This window comes from Elgaria multicarinata, chromosome 6 (assembly GCF_023053635.1).
Source record: "Elgaria multicarinata webbii isolate HBS135686 ecotype San Diego chromosome 6, rElgMul1.1.pri, whole genome shotgun sequence".
In the NCBI taxonomy this organism is placed as follows: domain Eukaryota; kingdom Metazoa; phylum Chordata; class Lepidosauria; order Squamata; family Anguidae; genus Elgaria; species Elgaria multicarinata.
This window is the reverse complement of record NC_086176.1, coordinates 33559296-33580030: the sequence shown is the minus strand read 5'-3', so window position 1 is coordinate 33580030 and position 20735 is coordinate 33559296. Positions and strand designations below refer to the sequence as shown.

The 20735-nt window shown below is 43.0% G+C and overlaps 1 protein-coding gene across 2 annotated transcripts in view; it reads right to left on the bottom strand.

The window, feature by feature from the left end:
• The window catches only part of ELAVL2 (ELAV like RNA binding protein 2), a 136318-nt gene extending 115911 nt beyond the window's left edge, over positions 1-20407 (bottom strand). For both annotated transcript variants that reach the window (XM_063129210.1, XM_063129213.1), the window contains exon 1: positions 20257-20407. The gene's annotated coding sequence lies outside the window, so the exon portion shown is untranslated. The remainder of the gene's footprint in view (positions 1-20256) is intronic.
• Between the last annotated feature and the right edge of the window lie 328 nt (positions 20408-20735).

Genomic DNA, 20735 nt, shown 5'->3' with positions numbered 1-20735 from the left:
TTTTGCAGGACTGCAGACAAGCACAGAATGCTTCTGGTGACATTCATAAGAATAATGGAAGTGTTGCTAAGGACAAAACTGATTTCAAAATATAGGATTAGATGTTAACATCCTAACACAGTGTTAGCCAAACATGCATAGGTACACAGCCTTATGGAAGCAACTCTGTGCACACTCACTTCCAAATAAAGATACACTCAGGACTAGGCTGCAATGTTACACATGACTACTTCGAGAAAGAGCCATTTTAACACTGTAGAGCCTGTACATAGGTAAGAGTTCAAGTTGTTTGGCTTCTAGAAACGCTTCTCTCAACAGAAGGAGCAACTGTTAAACAGTCAGAACTGCCATATTATTTCATCCTACTGTGGATGGTTTCAGTAGGAAAGAATTCAGGTACTAGTAATTCAAGATAACTTTTCTGGGCGCAGTAAAAAGTCTGGGAGCACCAAATGTTGTAGTAGTGCTAGAACAGATGTGAACCTGACCCTATTCCCCAGAGACTATTGGGAGCCCAACGCGAGAGGAGAATACAATCATTTTTTAAGTGATCAATGATATACAGTGCCTCTGCTGGAGAAATTCCTGCACAACTGATTAAATGTTGCACTAAAATGAACATTTTACAGGCAAAAAAGGAATGTTCATGCTTTAAGAAAACCTCACACAGCCCAGACAAATGCAACCTTAACTTGGAAGACAGAAAATGGGTTTACTTCTAGGAAAGCACACACAGCCATTAGATGCTGACAAAGATATATTACAAAATAGGTGCTGCCTACAAATAAAGTCTTATGCGTATTTTGTTAGGTGAAGTCAGCAAGATGTTTATAACACTAGAACAGTCGTTAGCACCTTAAGAATTTGCACATCACAACCTTGGATGTATAATTTTGTCCTACTAGCCATGTTTGCCCTGCTCTGCAAATCTCATTTTTAAAAAATAGAGTCTAAATTTGTACAAAGGTTTGGGCTTAAAATGGTGTTACATTCACAAGGCAGTAAATCCATCACAGCAGTATAGGTTTCATTATGTGTGGAGACATCCTAAATGTATATCAGGGTAGTATAAAAAGCTCCTGCTTAAAGATTCTCATTAACTCTATATATCTGGAACAACTGAGATATAATGGCAGACATTATCTGATATATGTGAAGATAATGGCTAGTTATAACTTTTTTTAAAAAAAAAAACATAACAGTATGCATACCACATGTGTGACACTAATAGAAAAGCAAGTTGATTTAGACTCCAATAGCTGAACTCTAGCTAAGAATTAAATACCATTGGCTTTAATGGAATTTGCTTTACATAAGATTTGGACGGCAGCTTTAGTACAGACTGCCCTGATGAAAATTTGACCAAGACAGCTCTTTGTAGGACAAGCATTTCACCAAGAGAGATGTTTTACTAGGTATCAGCATATTCAAGTATGTTCTGTTAGGTTCTCTGATATCCCTTCACAGCAACACCTAGCATAATACTGTACAAGATTGTGCCACACTTCTTTAGCAAGTTCAAACTTAATGCCAATTATAACTTTTACAGATTCGTGTGTTAAAATGCTTTTAACACCTCTACAATGCTGCACATGGTATGTCAAGTGGAGAGAGGAGGAATCTGTGGAGTGATGGGTTATCTAGGTATTTTAGAATAGATGTCATTTTAAAAAAAAAAAGCCAAGGCAACTTCAGTGCAGCAATGGCCGCTTCCTTGAAAAATGCTGGCCATGCTGGCTGAGAGTTATAGTCAAACACATTTGGAGGGTACCAGATTGGGAAAGTCTGTAGTACACTTTGCACATTTGGCCATTTCCAGAGCCACATTTTCATACCATAGAAACCTTCCTCTTCCCAATAGATGTACTAATTCAACTGGATTTCTTTACACTTATATTCCACTATTCTGCAGATTGTTGGCAGCAAATTAAGTGAACAGGTGTTCACCAAAAAAGATGTCATATGCAGGTAAGAGAGAGCATATTTGGAAACAGATACCAAATACTTTTGCACTTAGTACAGAAGCTGATGGATAATGTAGCATCCAGAATGCTAACTGGGGGCCCTGGCTGTACACACATTACACCAGTGTGGAAGCAACAGCGCTTGCTGCCTATTAGCTACCAAGCCATGTTCAAGGATTTGTTTCTGGCATATAAAACTCTGAATAACTTGGGACCAGGTTACCTGGCTGACTGCCATCCCTGATACAAATCCATACGCCTCTAAGATCATCAGAGGAGGCCTTGTGAACTGCAACCTGCAGACTGCCGTCTGGCAGCAACCTAAAAGCAAGCTTTCTCCATGGTTGCACCCACTTTGCGGATTGCCTTCCTTCCAGTAAGCACCAACTGTGGCATGCTTTAGATGCCAGCTTAGGTGTGGGAAATCTTTGGTCACGAAGCCCTAGTTAGTATAACCAACGGTGAAGTATCATGGAGTTGTGGGCCAAAACATCTGGAGAGCCACAGATTGCCCACCTTCCTTTTCACCCAGGCCTTCTTTGACTGATTGGGTTGCCCTGTTGGTTGATTGTTAATTATCTGATTTTAAGCATTTTAATTGAGGATCTTTTGATTTAACTAAGATGTTTAACATTTTTAGAAGCTTTAAGTGTAAATGCTTTGTATTTAAATTCAAAAGAGGGTTTCGCTTTAGAGGGACCTAAAAATAATTATATGTAAAAAATATATAAAATTAAATTTGTATGTTGTAAACTGCTTTGAGATGTCCTTTTAGATATGGTTAAATGGTCCACAAATTGATTAAATAATAATAACATTCAGAAAGCCAAGATTGGGTGCTGCTCCCTGTTAGGTGTGCACTGTCACAAACCATCTGCCATGTAATGTTGAATTGCTCCCATTAATCACAACTTTAGCATACTAGAAATCAACCTGTGAGTTAGAAGTCCTGGAAATGTGCCCCTTTCCTGGAAATGTGCCCCTTTCATAAGAACATAGGATGTGCCATGCTGGATGAGATCAAGAGTCCATCTAGGCCAGCACTCTGTTCCCAAGGTGGCCAACCAGCTGTCAACCAGGAACCCACAAGCATGACATGAGTGCAAGAGCACCCTCCCACCCATGTTCCCCAGCAACTGAAAACATATGTACACTGAAATATCTAGTGTGGTGTCATCAAGGACTAGCATGGTGTTATCAATACTGCAAACTATACTTTGATCTGAAACACATTAATCTAAAAGTTTTTCTTTTAAAAATCTCAATGTATCTTAAATTAAGGTACGGGTGTGGGAACCACTGAGTGAATTGCAAAGTGCATTGCAACGTGTATTATTTCTCTAGACAAACATCTCCTGGACATGTACCTGGTTCAATGAGCTCCTGGCTCTCAGGCAACAAATCCATTGCCTTAAGACCAAGTTAACTGACCTGGAGAAGTTAAGAGAAGCAGAGAAGATGGTAGGTAAGGCCTTCAGGAATGTGATAGTGGTATCCCATTCCCAGGATGACAGCGCCTTTACTTTCACAGAGAATGAGGGTTTCAGGGAAGGAGACCAACAGCATATCATGCACATTTTTTTGGGTTGCTAAAATGAATTAGTCAATGGGTTTTTCTCCTTAAATTTAAATAATATAGGGAAGTATATACAATTATCTTTCATTTTTACAAGTATTCCAATGTAAGGTAATGTTTGATTTGTGCTTCAATTTTTCTCCTCAAATATTTTAGATCACACACATGTAAAGTATTGGGACAAAAAATTAACATGGTGTACTTTTTTTTTAGCTGTTTACTAAAGTAAAATAAATATGCAGAATTAGCTCTCTCTGGGGCATCAAAACATTTTCTGCTGCAAACTGAAAGTTTTCCTAACCAAATGAATCTATGTAAATTAAACTAATTTGCCTTGAAAAAAATTCTGGAAAATCCTCAGCACTGCTCTGAGGAAGAGGGAAATGATCCCATAAAAGGGACCATTCCTTGGGGAAGTTCAACCAATATCCTTGTGTGATGAAAGCATGCTTCCGAGGGGGATTTGTAGTAGTGAGGGATTTAATCAAGAGCTATGTGATTGGCATGCAGACAGCTTGGTTACCTGCCTGCCTGGTGTGAAGGTTACAGATGTCACTCGTCATCTAGATAGCCTGCTAGATAGTGCTGGAGTGGAGTTAACAGTCAAGGTGCATGCTGGCACGACTGACACAGGGAAATGTAGTCCTGGAAGCCAAATTTAGGTTACTAGGTAGAAAGAAGGCTGAAAGACAGGATCTCCAAAGAAGGTTTCTCAGACACACTACCTATTTCACATGCAGCGCCAGCTAGACAGATGAAGCTGAGGAATCTCAATGTGTGCATGAGGCAAGGTATAGGGAGGAGAGCTCTAGATTTGTTGGGCATAGAAGAACATTTTGGGACAAGCCTGGACTGTACAAAAGGGGGAACTTCACTTGAGCCAGAATGGATCAGACTGCTGGCACTTATCAAAAGACATATTTGGAGAGACACACGGCAGTTTCTATGCTAAAAGCCTCTGATGAGTGAGTTGGAACGCTTAACTTTCAAGGAGAACATAAAGTGGGCATAACAGAAACCTGGTGAAGTGGGATAGCATCCTCTCTGAATATAAATGCTAAACGAGAATGCAGAGAAGCTGAATGAATTCTTTGCCTCTGTCTTCACTATAAAAGTAAGGCAGATAACGGTACCTGAACTGACATTTTCAGGAAGTGAGTCCAAGCAACTGGTGGTAAAAGATGAGATACTAGACCTTACTGACACATTTGAAAACAATAAATTGCGAGGTCCAGATGGTAGCCATCTGAGAGTTCTTCAAAAACTCAAATGTGAAATTGGTGATCTTTCAACAAGAGTATGTAACAAGTCCCTAAGATTATCCTCTGTACCACAGGACAGGAAAGTGGCCAATCCAACACCATTTTTAAAAAGGGGTCCAGAGGGGCATCAAGGAAACTACAGATAGGTTAGAATAATGCCCACGGTAAGATTCATTAGGAAAGGAATTGAAGTTGAAAATAAAACTGCCAACACCACAATGCCTTTATGCAATTTAGGATATGACCACACCTCAAATACAATGAGTTCTGGTCACCACATTTCACAAAAGACATTGTAGAGCTGGAAAAGGTGCAGAAAGGGTCGGCCAAAGGACTGGAGAAACTCATTGCGATGGAAAGTTACAACAATGGGGGCTTTTTAGCCTGGAAAAAAAAAGGCAAGTAAGGGGATACATCAGAGAGGTCCATAAAATTGTGTGATGTGAAGAAAATGGGTAGAGAGAAGTTTTTCTCCCTCTCTCTGAGGTCACCCAATGATGCTGAATGCTGGGAAATTCAGAACAGACACACTTCAGAAGCACTTCTTCACACAACAGTGCATAGCTTAACTTTGGAATTCGCTAACACAAGATGCAATGATGGACACCCACTTGGACCGGTTTAAAAGGAGCTTAGACAAATTCATGGAGGATGAGGCCATAAGTGTCTACTAGTCATGATAGTTATATATTATTACCTCCATTATCAAAGGCAGTATGCCTATGAATACCAGGTGCCAGTGAGCATAAGTAGAAGGGTGTTGTGCTCCTGACCTGCTTCTGGGCTTCCCATGGGCACAAAATGCTGGACTAGTTAGGGCTTTGATCTGATCCAGCATGACTCTATTTATGATTGTACAATATATTCCAAGCAACTGTTTATGTTCATGTGCTTAGGCAAATAAAATCTGAAGAGGTTGCCACCATCTGTTGGTGATATCTGTTGGGAGACAAATACTGCCAAAAGCGGCCCTTCCAAGAAATTCCTGACATGTGTGGGTGATAACTTTCTCCTACAAAAAGTGGAGGAAGGAACTAGAGGATCGGCAATCCTTGACTTGATATTGACCAATAGGGATGACTTAGTTGATAAAGTGGCAGTTACGGGAACTCTGGGGGAAAGTGACCACGTCATACTTGAATTCTTGATGATGGAGACAAAAGTTGAGTGTAGCCATACACGTACTCTGGATTTTAGGAAAGCTGATTTTAATAAACTCAGAACTATGATACGTAAGGTCCCATGGCAAATGAGCCTAATGAGAAAAGGAGTGCAGGATGGGTGGGAGTATTTAAAAAAGGAAATTTTAAAGGCACAGTTACAAACAATTCCAACAAGGAGAAAAGATAGAAGACAACAGAGGAAACCAATGTGGCTCCACAAAAAGCTTAGAGATGACCTGAAAACAAAAAGGGATACATATAGGAAGTGGAAGGAAGGCCAGGCTACAAAAGAAGAGTACAGACATGTGGCGCAGAAGTGCCGAAATGGCGTCAGGAAGGCTAAAGCTCAGAATGAGCTGAGATTAGCGAGGGATGCTAAAAGCAATAAAAAGGCTTTCTTCAGGTACGTGAGTAGTAAAAGACAGAAGAAATGGTGCTTAATGAGGATGGCAAATTGATAGCAGATGACAAAGAAAAGGCTGAAGTGATCAATTCCTACTTTGCCTCGGTCTTCTCCCAAAAGCGGGTCTATGACTCCCCTGGAGAAAATGAAGCAGAAGTTGAGGGGGCAGGATTACAGTTTGAGATTGATAAACAAATGGTCAAAGAACACCTAATTTCCTTGAATGAGTTCAAATCTCCAGGGCCTGATGAACTGCATCCTAGAGTAATGAAGGAGCTAGCGGAAGAACTCTCAGAACCTTTGTCTATTATCTTTGCAAAATCATGGAAGACGGGTGAGGTGCCGGACGACTGGAGGAGGGCTAACGTTGTCCCTATCTTCAAAAAGGGCAAAAAGGAGGAACCTGGGAACTACAGACCGTCAGTCTGACATCCATCCCTGGGAAAATTCTGGAGCAGATTATAAAGAAGTCAATCTGTAAACACCTTGAAATTGATGCGGTGATCACTAGAAGCCAACATGGATTTGTCAAGAACAAGTCCTGTCAGACTAATTTGACCTCATTTTTTGATCGGGTAACCTCCCTTGTGGACTGTGGGAATGCTGTGGATGTAATATATCTTGACTTCAGCAAAGCTTTTGACAAAGTACCACATGACATTCTGATTAACAAACTAGCTAAAAGTGGGCTAGATGGAACAACTATTAGGTGGATTCACAGCTGGCTACAGAATCGGACTCAAAGAGTATTTGTCAATGGAACCTTCTCAAACTGGGGAGAAGCAATGAGTGGGGTACCGCAGGGGTCAGTCCTGGGCCCAGTGCTCTTCAACATTTTTTATTAATGATTTGGATGAGGAGGTGCAGGGAACGCTGATCAAATTTGCAGATGACACAAAATTGGGTGGGATAGCTAATACCCTGGAAGACAGAAACAAACTTCAAAGTGATCTTGATAGGCTGGAGTGCTGGGCTGAAAACAACAGAATGAAATTTAATAGGGATAAATGCCAAGTTCTACATTTAGGAAATAGAAACTAAAGGCACAGTTACAAGAAGGGGATACTTGGCTCAGCCACACTACAAACGAGAAGGATCTTGGAATTGTTGTAGATCGCAAGCTGAATATGAGCCAACAGTGCGATATGGCTGCAAGAAAGGCAAATGCTATTTTGGGCTGCATTAATAGAAGTATAGTTTCCAAATCACGTGAGGTACTGGTTCTTCTCTATTTGGCCCTGATTAGGCCTCATCTAGAGTATTGCATCCAGTTCTGGGCTCCACAATTCAAGGACGCAGACAAGCTGGAGCGTGTTCAGAGGAGGGCAACCAGGATGATCAGGGGTCTGGAAACAAAGCCCTATGAAGAGAGACTGAAAGAACTGGGCATGTTTAGCCTGGAGAAGAGAAGATTGAGGGGAGACATGATAGCACTCTTCAAATACTTAAAAGGTTGTCACACAGAGGAGGGCCAGGATCTCTTCTCGATCATCCCAGAGTGCAGGACACAGAATAATGGGCTCAAGTTAAAGGAAGTCAGATTCCAGCTGGACATCAGGAAAAAATTCCTGAATGTTAGAGCAGTACGACAATGGAATCAGTTACCTAGGGAGGTTGTGGTCTCTCCCACACTAGAGGCCTTCAAGAGGCAGCTGGACAACCATCTGTCAGGGATGCTTTAGGGTGGATTCCTGCATTGAGCAGGGGGTTGGACTTGATGGTCTTGTAGGCCCCTTCCAACTCTGCTATTCTATGATTCTATGATCTCTGAAGGTAGTTTGAAGTCAAAGGTTTTAGCTGCTTGCCAGAGTCCCAACACTTGCGATGTTGCAACACCATCATTTTTGCCAGTGTTATGACAGATCCTCTGCTATGCATACATCATAAGAATTTGTTACTGGGAATTAGCACATACAGTGCACAATTTTGGCATGTTCACCAGGGAATCCCACTGAAGTCAGCAGAACTTACTCCCAAGTAAACATGATCAGAATCGGACCACAAATCTCAATAGCCATGTACCAACTGGAAAGCACTGAAGCAGCATTACCCAATTTGGACCTTTCCTCTTTTCTTCTGCCTCCCCCTTCCCATTAGCTTAAGCTCTTTGGGACAGGAACCTGTCTTTCACTTATGTTCATTTGTAAGACAGTAGACACAGTCATAGCACTATGTAATAATCATCAATCTATTTTAAGTATGTCTTCAGGGCTAAGGAAGAGCCAACTGAATTCTAAGTTATAATTAAAGTTATAAATTAAAACATTTTTCACTGGAACCATTTTGTAAGTCATAATTACTTCCACAGCAGTCCTGTGTAACACAAACAGTGATTAGCATAAAGGTTTTGACTGCAAGCTGCAAAAGCACTCACTTCAATGGGAACTAGCACCATCAACACAGAACTCTGGGGCTGAGAATGGCCATTAGCATTACAACAAATCTGCTAAAAGAAAAGATCAGGTAACTTTAATAACCATCCATGCAAAACCTTTAAATCAACCTCAGCACCTGCTAGGAGCTATACTCTCTCTCTCTCTCTCCTGGAACTCTATAGATTCTTACGATGAAATACATTAAACTGTAACATATTTTAATAAAGTGGCTCTGCAGGTGTTTACAAATATATTTCTCACAAATAATGTTATACATTTGTAGTCCAAAAATATTTGTAATGCTAAACAACTCACCAGCTCTCTCACTGCTGACAGTGCAAACCTAACAATTTTTTTTTACTAAGAACAAAGTCCTGCTGAGTTCAATGGGGCTTACTCCAAGTATGCATGCTTAGAATTGCAGCCCAAACCTCAGTGTTACTTGCTAAAACCAGCTGTATCAAGCAACACAGAATAGTATGCCTTCACTTGCTTTCTATCTGTATAATTTGGCAGATATTATAGAAGCCTAGCTCCTGTTGTAATCCATTAGATGCAGGAGTCCCCGCAATTTGACAACAATGCCTGCTGGGCTAGTACCATAGGCTGATCTTCAAGTACTGGCAGCATTTTCCAGATTTTTTTTTTCTCTGCAGAAAAGGATAAACACCAACTCCTGCATTCTCTCATACACATTTCTTTTACGAGCAGATATATGACTGTTTTAAGCAAGCCCTTGGGCTACAACCTCACATTTCATGTAAAGGATCTCTTACATTATTCAGCTGTCCAATTACAGAGATACAAGAATTTCATTTGACAAATTTGGGATATAATCCACCCCAACCAATAAGGAAAAGTAATCTAGTTATTATTTCCTTGAATGAAAACTGAATTTTGAATTTTATCATAATATTTTACACCAAATTAAAGATACAATAAAACAAGCTGAATATGTGGAATCAGGGCACAATGAAGTTTCAATAGAAACCTTTCAACTTTTCTTCTAACTATAGAACAGTAATTTAGCTGTTTTAGGCAAATGACAATATTAAATGCTAAAAGACAGTCATACATCTTTGAAATGCAAGTAAAATAACACATCAACTGCACTTTCTCCCACCAGGAGAGATCAGCAAAGAAAGGTTTTAAAAATCATTAGCAGACAAAACAGCGAAGCATTATCCTATGTGCATGCAGTATTTTAGCATCATGATGGATGGTATATAACATCCAAAAAATAATTCTTTCCCGTATGGCTTCAGCTAACTGTTTTGAGAAGAGGCCACAACAAAGCAGAACGAAAGAGATGAGAGGAGATGCCGTTATTTGAGATAGTTTGGAGTTTAAAAGTCTACCGTGACAGCCAGTGCTAACATACGCTTGCCTAGATCCTAAAACAATAACCAAAAGAACAGTGGAAGTGCCTCAGAGAGGCTACATATTTGTGAGAGCCTCAGAATTCACCTGGGGACTATTATTACTATTATTATTATTATTATTATTATCATCATCATCATCATCATCATCATCATCATGCGTTTTGCCCAATACAGAGGTTATGCTTCACTAGAGAAATGAGCTCACTGCAAATCCAAAGACCACAGTAAAACAGTAAATGCACAAAAATGTGGAACTTGAGCACAGAATTTAGCTGCCTGATCATTACACGTGACAGGTTGTGCAGACAAGCAGCTGTTAAAAGGCCCACTTCTTCCACTGACAAGAGCTATTCTTGGAATATGGCACTAAGCTGAAAATGCGAGCTGCCATACTTCTATTTTTAATTAGACTAGCATAAAGTTATATTCTATATAATAGTTCAGAGCAAGGCTGAACTATCATTAGTCACTGGGATGGTCTGGTGAGCTTATTGCCATCAGCTCTGTTTCTGTATTGGACATTTCCTTCTTTTCAAATTCGCTCTAACTGCTTGCTTGCTTGTTTTGCAACATGGCAATTTCAATTTTAGCTCACTAGCAAGCCAATAGCCTCTCCTCTGTGATTCATATCTCTAAAGCAAGGCTATAGGAGTGGTTGAAGGTAATGAGTCAAAGTCTCAGCAGTATGCATTAGCGAACTTGAGCCACTACTGTTTATACCAGTTAACAGGCAAGAGAAGATGCCAATCAGCTCTTTCCCCAGTTATGCTAAAAGATAAAGATTCTATTTCTCCTAGTTTGCAGATGACATATATTCATCACGCTCAGCTTGGAGTTGCAATTTTATACAAGCATCCTTGAGAGGTGATGGTAGTTCTGCTTAAGCAGCTTTTAAGCATAGAATAGAGCATTTATTACAGTACTGTCCCCAACACATATTAAAGATCAGTGACCATGGTAAAGTAATTCCATGAAATTTCACAGTGAAAGATATGGAACCCTAATACATTAGCCAAAGTTAGTTCTTTGTTTTTAACTTTTGTCATGGTTTTTAACTTTTGTAAACCGCCCAGAGAGCTTTGGCTATGGGGTGGTATATAAATGTAATAATAATAAATAATAATAATAATAATAATAATAATAGCTCTTTTTATTTTATTTTTTGCCAAACTTGTGCCAAAACTTTACGGGAAAGGTATCTACAAAATATAAAGCCCAAGCTTCCATGAACATACTTCCTTGCCCAATATAACTCTCTGATTTTACAGAAGAGATGAAAAGTCTAATAAGGGGGAAAGCTCCTGATTGAAAATGCTAGAAATTTAAGTTATACACTACAAGAAGAGTGGATGTAACGCAAAAGTTAAAAAAGGAAAATAGTCACCATGTCTCACCAGTTAGCAGGAAGAAAGGGTGTTGCCTCAAACATGTATTGCACAATAAGAGTCTGGTCAACAGCACAATCTAACTAAGGTAAAGCACCTGTAATCACTAATTTCAATGAGAGAGATTTAAACATGTGTGCCAGTTTAGATTAACAAGACTTAAATATAACTTTGGCTGTGCCTTCATTGACTTAGTTTTGGAAAAGACAAGCCACATTTTGTATCAACACATTTAACACACTTCCACTTCCTGCTGCAGACTTGTGAAGATTCACTTTTTTCCATACTTTTCTCTCTCGCTTTCTCTCTCTCTCTCTCTCTCTCTCACACACACACACACACACCACTTCAATATCTGCTGCTGGCTCTAGCAAGTGTCATATCTGTGATATTATTCCATTTGTTGCATGAGCATTCAGCATCCAATTACGCTGACCATTATTCTGTTTTATTGAGAGTAATCTGTCCAATCTAACCTACCAATAGTAGGTGTTCTGCTCCCATAACTATAAAAACGCAGATGCCCCCAGAGTTTTGCCTCTTCCAAACTACAATATATATTTTTCCTCTGAAGAATGCAGCATGTCTCATCAGCTGCATCTAGCATCAGTTTTGTTTAGAGGACAAGTTGGATTTTAGCAAAATGGCGTGTAAGGAATGGGATAGCAGACTTGCATCTCCAGAAGCAACTGGGCACACCCACAGACACACCCCAGGGTTATCATAATATGGAGTGCTTGGCTTCCTGCAACTCCTTCTCTGAATCTTCAGATTTAAAAAAAGGGGGGGGGGAGAAACCCTATTCCTTTGACAGGAGAAACCTGTGGACAATATTCTAACCAAAATATTCTGAACAGTAAAGGTAAAGGAATGGTTTACAACACCTGGCATTTTCACAGTGTAATCCTACTGCATGCCTACTCAGAAGGAAGCCTCAGTGAACTGAATGGGTTTTACGCCCCCATACAGTGAATACAGGATTGCAGTCTTACTATCATTAAGATATTGCATTCAGTATATCATATAGCTTTGTTTTCAACATATTGACTAGTTATCGGAATGGCTCTTTGACTTACTATAGCAAGAAATCATAGACTGTGGTAAGGGATCTATGCGTTTGTATCCCCACACACCCAAACTCAAGCCAAAGAACTGGAATGAAACTAATTACCCTGTCCTCGTGCACTTGCCCAGAAACCTTCTGTTGCTACTAGCCATAGGATATTAGAATTTATCTCCTGGTACGCTTTTTCATTCTTGTTTAATACACTGGTGAATATATTGTATTGAAAACAGCATATTTGGTTTCACTGTTTACTTCCGGTTTACTATTTATTCCTCAATGCAAACAAAACGTTTTAAAGAAAAAAGGGGGGGTATAACACAAACACAGAGAGAGATGTGCACACCGAGATATATGCATACATGCACAGTGGTGTAGCTATAAATTCTGAAGTGTAGGCGCTCATCATTACTGCCCTCATGGTTCTGCCCTGAAAGAGAGTACAAATATTCAGGCAGCTCAACAAATCAGTTCTAGCAGTTTTCACCTCCACCAGAAGCAAGTATTTTGTAAATGTAATGGGTCTCCATTGCCCCATTCCAGATCATGCCACCCCCAAACACTTTGCATTGCAACAAAGAATGTACAGTTGTTGGGAAAACGCATTCCCACCCAACCCCAAGAATTGCAGTTAGGCTCAGAGAGAACAGGGAACTCTGAGGGAGCAGCAGATGACTTCAACATCCCTGCTCATCAAAAAGTGCCAATGCTACATGTCTGTGAGCCCTGGCTCCACTTTACCACCGCACACACACACACCCCTATGCAGGTGTGCATGTACACTCACAGGTCTCAGTGTCTGCTTTGACGCCAGCTGCACCTCAGTTCCATCAGGCGGCATACTTCCACATGCTCACGCACAATTTCCAAATACGTCTTTGCCAAAGCACTGGTAAGGGGGAAAACCCAGCTCCCCTTCCGCTGAGAGCTAAAGGCCACGGCAAGACAACGGACCTGCAGTTTACTCTATCTTACAGCCCACCACAAACAGGTACAAGAGAGCGCGGCTACTCAAGGCAGCAGGGCTGCCTGAAGACAAGCTTCCAACCTGAACAAGGTCTTCGTCCTACGCCCCCCAAAAGGATTTGACTCTCTGGCCGCCCGACGTTTGGCTCCTGCCGGAAGGGAAGTTGGGCAACACGGCTCCTAACGCGCGCGCGCGCGCCTCCCTTTAGCCAACCAGCCGGCGCGTGGCAATCGCTTCGCAGCTGTGCCCACCTTGCACCTGCGCTGGGGAAATTAACTACAGGCACGTGGCCCCACCCGCGGCCACATCCCGTACACCTGGCTGGGCGGGGCTGCGCGGCTTCCCTCCACACCCAACGCCGCGTGCAATGTGGGCGGGCAAGCAAGCGCAAACAGCCCGCAGGGACACATTGAACCCCGCCACAAGGACCGAGGCTATCTGTATGGCGTACTCCCTTTTGCAAACACCCCGAAAGTCTCTCCCCTGCACATGTCTCCCGTGCCCCCCAAGTTAAGTTTGGGGGACACGGGAGAAAAAGCACGATACAGTTGTGTGAACAGGGCTGCCCTGCGACTATGCACTTACCGCCCTCCCCTTCCAAAGCAGGCCACGGTGGGCCTAGAGAGGCAGAAGGGGACTTAACTTGCCCAGCCACACTGCCATCCTTGGTGCAACTCCTTGAAGCAAGGCCCGCTGAATACAGCACGGCTTACTCCCAAGTAATGCCCTGCCCATCCACACAGGCCCATCCTAACTCGCCTTGTAATAAACCATCAAATTAAGGTGGGGGTATGGCGGGATTGTAAATTACACGCAATTTATTCTGAGTGTAAACCTACTGACTTCAATTAGATTTTTAGTCTGCGCTACCCCGGAACAAGTCAGGCCAATGCAATGCCTACTAAATCAGCCCCCGCCCCCAAATATGAGCCGACAACTCAACCCTACGCCTGCCTATACAAAAGTAAATCGAACTATGTTCAATAGCGTAAATGAATTGATTTTTTTTTGGGGGGGGGAGGTTTCCCTAGGGAATCTCCTAGGCAGTCGCAATCTCACAAGGGCACTTTGGGTTGCATCCAATGTTAATCTAGTTTAGTTAATCTAGTCTCATTTATTTCAATGGGTCTATTCTATGTAGAACCTAACACTGGACACAACCCACTTGCCTTCGAAATCCTACTGAAAGAAGCAAGGCTTCCTTCTGAGCGAATACGCATAACGATCGGTCTGGAAAGAACCCTGCGTGTTTTTCAAAATCAGGAAAATAATAACAGGATACATTAACCTCCACTGCCCTTAGGGATAAATAATCTCTAAAAACGATCAGACACTTCTTGCAATATACTAACTTTGCAATGCCTGCTAACAGGTAAGAAAGAGCCTGCTCACACCCCAAAGACCTAACACTATCCTCCACCCCATTTTGCAGAGAGAGAGAAAGTCTGACCTCTGAGGTTTTCAGCGTTTAGTGCAAGGCTCTCGGCGTAGCGTTCTGCACGGAGCAGTAAGCTGGCACTGGCGGGAAAAAAGGGCGAATAGGCCCGTGCGCCGTTTGAATGACAACAGGGTGCACCCCAGGGATGCGCCTGCGCCGAGGGGGAGGAGTCAAGGTTCCAAAGCGATGCTCCGCCTCAACCCCAAGTTACGGAAATAAACTGTGTGGGTGGGGTTTGTTTTTTGGCCTTCTATGGTAATAATTTTGAAGTCCCAGAAGTCTTAGCTCCCCTGTAACAACAGGCCTATGAGCGTCCCAAATATTTGCATGTTAGTGTTATTTAGAAATAGCTGTTTTCAAATCGTGGTGTTTTAGTGATTACAGTTTTCTGATCCACCTTAATTTTCTGGGAGAATAAGGTGCAATCCTTTGCATGTTTGGATAGAAAAAAAAGTCCAACAATTCCCAGCATGCCCCAGCCAGTATGCTGGGAATTGTAGGACTTTTGCCTGTCTGAATATGCATGGGATTGCACTCTAAACTGGTGGTGTTTTTTTCAACTTTGTTTTTTGTTTTTTAATATAGTGTTCATGCAATATGATAGCATGAAGACCTCATCACACCTAAACCCATTGAAGTAATGAGTTTATTTGGAATCAAAATTGTATCCTTACTCTTCATTGTAGTTCAAAATAGTTGGAAGGACAGTAGGCACCAATATTATGCACCCTTTCTAGGAAGTAAATCCCATTGAAATTAATGGGGTTACTTCAGCCCAATTATATTAGGTTTAATTAGAAATAATTCCTCTAGTTTTCAAAAGGAATTATCTGCAAGTAAGTCTTACTTGAAAATAAACTGCAAGTAAGGTTTCACACTTGGCTGCAGGCCCTGTTAAAATCAGTGGGTGGGGGGAAATGGGTAGAATCCAGCCATTAGGTTGCAATCCTAAACATGTTGACTTGGAGATAAGTAATGTGGAGCTCTCTGAGGATTACTCCCAGTTATAGGTGCCAAGGATTGCAGCTACAGAATGCTAAGCACATTTTATCAGGAAGTTAAATATCACTGAAACTAATGGCTTTACACCAAAGAAGAGTTAAAGCCCAATATAAGGGACAGATTCCTATGCACAAACACCTGGGAGTAAGTCCCAATGAACTTCAGTGGTATTTACTTCTGAGTAAATACCACAAAACTGTGCTGCATAGATGTTTACTGAAACCTCAATGTATTTACATCAACGGAGGCAATAGGACCACCATCCTAGTCACACTTACTTGGGAGTAACTCCCATTGAATTCAACAAGGCTTACTTCATACCAAGCAAGTAAAATGAGTAAGCAGATCAGACTGGAAACCTACTTCAAAATAATTGTATAGGTCAACTGAATTACTTTGGAGTAAGCTGTTTAGAATGGGTGCTTTTTGGCTGTAATCCAGGAAGCCTCTTAACTCAGCAGCACATGTCGTTAAAGATTAATGGAAGTCTATGGGCCTACGTGAAGGAAATCATTCGTGGCTCTTGTCCATAGAACACTTAAGCCGTCAAGCCAAGATTTATTGAAAAGAAGATCCTGTTGTCTAAATGAAGGGGGTTTGCTGGGCCAAAATCCCATTGACTTTATAGATAGCTGTAATTTTGCTCATGTAGCTGCTGGTTTCCCCTTCACAGGAGTTGGGAAAGAGGTTTGAAATAGGCACTTTGTTCTTCAAGGGCATTTGAGATGCGACCTCAATCCTCTAGCCCTCTTAATTTGGAGTAGCAGTAGCGCCACTCCAATCCAGAATGAGCAAAACTGCAGCCTTGCAGTCCTATATCCTGGAGCCACTCTAAGCCCCGTTCATTCAGGAGTCCCACACTGAGTTTAATGAGGCATGTTCCCCATGTATGGATTGCAGCCTTGATCAGGTGAAGGCCGGCCTCGGTTCCTTTGAGGTCAGCGGGCCTAACCTCCAGTTGCGAGGCAGACAGACCTGGTTAAGTGGCTTCAGGATCACATGGTAATCTACACCACTTGGGCCCTATTAACTTGCCTCTGAAGTAGCCTGTCAGGATTGAAAAGCATGCAGGTGTATTTAGAATGGCAGCAGTGTAAGGATTCAATCATCGGTAACAGTATTCATTCTCCTCTCTCCGTAAGCATTTAGCACTACTAAGCCCTGCCCGCCAGGCAGTTCTAAATCCCACCAAACACAAGAGCATTTGCTACCGACTTCTGGCTAAAAGACCATAAGCGTGACCTTCACCAGACAATTAGATGACACTGCTTGCACCTGCCCCCAATCTAAGTCCTTTGCTATGAGACTTATCGCAGTCACCTGCAGCTTTGGGCTGAAGGGTCCTGCCTGCTAACAATTGCATTGGGGGTGGGGGCCATTATCCTGTGCTGAGCTGGACCGGGGTCTGGGGTAGAGGGAATCAAGGCTCGCTTAAAGTGCCATGCCCTACTCAACGCGGGCCTATTCCCAGCTTAAAGGCTGATGGACTGGGGTTAAGTGGCTTCAGGAGCGCACGTTCAGAGTCACCTTGATCACATTTGGATCTCCTGCTCCTAAAATAGGCCTTTTGATTGGATGGTGAGGGCATACAAGGTCGGTGTGGTACCTTGAGGTATCCATATTTCTGCTCTCTTTCCTTTCTAACATAGAAATAGATGGGTGTAGCCCCCCTGTAGTTTTTGAGGTGGGACTTGCCCCCTGCCTTCTTCCTAGCACAGAGGTTTTTTTAAAAAAAAAAGGGGGAGGAAGCCAATCCATGTTCATACTGCAACTATAGGGGGCTACACCCCTCTCACAAATCACTGTTGGTGTGATGTCCTAGTAGTCCCTGTACTCCTGATATTAAGTACGCTCCGTTGAGCGTACTTAAGTACGCAGGCTTGAGTTTGGGTTTTTAAAAGCGTGCCTTGCACAGAGAGGAGGGCTTAACTTCCCATTGTAAACTGCCCTGCTGTTGGTTAAGGTTGCTTTGCAGCATGGCCTGAGAAAGCGGCATTTAAAATACGAGCAAGCGTAAAGAGACGAAAGCCGAGTATTCACGAGGCAGTAACGGCGCTTTTTCTTTTTTTTCCCACCACGCACCTTCCACACCCCTTCAGCATAAGGTTCCTTAGACGTTGCTTCGCTTAAAATAAGAATGGCGGAGACTCCCTTTGTCCCGGGGGGGATCGAAAGCTCCAATCCTCCAGCCCCTCGTTCCTGAGCAGTCCCACTAACGTCTCTAGAAATATCATGTATGGAGCCGAATATTGCTTTTTTCCTCCATAGACCTACACGCATTATAACGGGCGTACAAAGCAAATATATTGCCTTGGGTTTAGACAATTATATACACCCCAGGACGTAGGGGAGGTGTGTTCGTCTGCTTGCTTAACCTGGAAAGGGATCGTCCTCATAAACAGAATACGCCTGCCTACTCAGGAGTAAGCCCCATTGAGTTCAAGGGGGCTTACTCCCAGGTAAGCGGGTATAGGATTGCAGCTTAAGTCTACCTGGCCTTTGGGGGGGGGTGCGTGTTAGGCTCCCCTCCCCCGACACACATACCCTAAAGCCACCTAGCGCAAAGCCTACAATTATTGAGTACATCGCAGCGCCCCGATCCCAGTTCTCCCCCCACCCCACTCTTTCTACTTGGAGAAACCCTAATGGAAAGAGGGAGCCCAGGCTACCCATTGGCCACACTGAGCTCTTCCTTAAATGCTTCTGAGACGCGAAATAGGTGGGCATCTACACAGTAACGTGCTGGGCATAAATTAAGCGACAACGGTGAAGCCTGGGCCGGCGCTTGATGAAATTACGGCCGCGCAAGGGCGAGCCCGCAGCTGCTTTGATAAAAAGGGAAAGGAGGCGAGAGAAGGAGGGCTCGTCTCAAAGGCATCCTGTTCAAACGCCACGCCGCGATCTCCATGCCCCGGGTCTCCCAGCCACGCACCCTCGCATGACCACACTCCTTTGCCACCAACTTATTTCATATACACAATACGAGCGGGGTGTGTGTGTATGTCTCGGTCCTCTATTAAACAAAAGGACCCGATGCTTCCTACCTAAATGCTGACACCAGGCAAAACCGGACGAGGGAGGTGAGCTAGGAACGCCTCGCATCTTTTCTAGCATGGTGTCGGTTTCACAATAGCAGGGGACGGGGTAGATGGGGGGGGGGGGGAGAGAGAGAGAGAGATCGTCTCGTCTTTGGGGCTGACTCTACGGTTGCTCGCTTCAGGGGATCGCTTTCTTCTTCCTGGCGGCGAACGCCGCCGCCCCGCATCAGCACCAAGGACAGCGACATGGGGGCGGGTCGGGGGAGAGAGACAACGGCTCACTCTACGCCTAACCAGGTACGCGAGCCGGGCTCCCTACAGAACGCCTTTCGGCTGTATCAACACTGAAGCATTTTTCTTCTTCTTCTTCCCTCCGCTTCCTCAGAACAAAGAAAACCGTGTCTCCCGGATATAAAAGCTGCACCCTCCCTACAGTGCTCTGTAATTGTCATTGGAAGGTTCTTTAATAGACTGGTTCTCCCACCTCGCTGCCACCTTTTTCTCCACCACCCAATTTTATGCACACACACATACACACACGTATGTATAAAATCCCGCATACCTCGAGCCATCGGCTTTGACAGCTAACACGCCAGAATCTGCAGATTTGGCCAATCTCAAGCCATTGCTTCCTCGCCTCCCGTCTCTGTCTCGCCCGCTCCCCTCCCCTCGCTCCCCAAGCCACCAAATGCTATTTGGCTAATGCAATTAGAGTTGGGAGCTTATCCCGTCTGATCTGCAAACGCCGGTTTAAGCTCTTCAAAGCGATACTCATTCCATTCATTCATCCTCCTGCCCAGCGTTGGGTACTTTCCGCCGGTCCAACGCGCGAGAGAGACGCATTTCACGGTCAGAGGTTTCGGGGTTGGTTGGTTTAAGGCGATGAACTTTACACCTCCAGCTAGCTGCTACATTTCTCGCGTATGCGAATGCGCATTTAACTGCCCATGTGCAAATAAAAGACAATAATCATCGCATATCATCACCTGCCGGCGTTATCTGTCCTACAGCTAGTTCTATACGAGGGAGTAAATCTGGTACCTAACCCTATTAGCCCAATGCAGTGGACACGAACTGCTGAAAGCCAAACAGGAGCTTGTGAGATAAACTTAACTGTATACAGCGTGCACTTTTATCCTCTTAGTAGGTAGGGTAGTCAACCTAACAGGTACAGAAACATTAAATAATAATCGTATAGTAATCTAAAAAGAAAAAAAATCATCACACACACAACTTACCTTTCTCGCTTCAGTTAAAAAAAAAAAAGAGGTAACGATGTAGGGTCTCCCAAAAAAGATGAGTAAGAAGCAGATGGGTAGGTCTCAAGACAACACCCCAAAACCTAAATTGTGGACAGTTGTAAATAGAAGAAAATAAAAAATGGAGGAAAAAATAAAAAAAAATCAAAGCTGCTTTTCTCCACTCCCACAGCGTGAAAAGAAATTGGGAGGGGGGATTAAAAAAGAAAGGGGGGAACTTAAAAAAAAAAAAAGAGGAGCGTGGCAAGACTGACTGTTCTCCTCTTACAACACAACTAAACAAAAAAGGGGGGAGGGGAGGAGAAATAAAAGGTAGGAACAAAGGAAAGAAGGGATGAAAGGAGGGTTTCTTAAAAGACAGCCTCCCTCTCTCTGCCTCCTTCGTTCTAGCAGCTCCCAGTCGAAGTAAGCTGCAGCATCTCTTAACTGAGAGCAGGCATAAGGGGGGAGGACGCCTT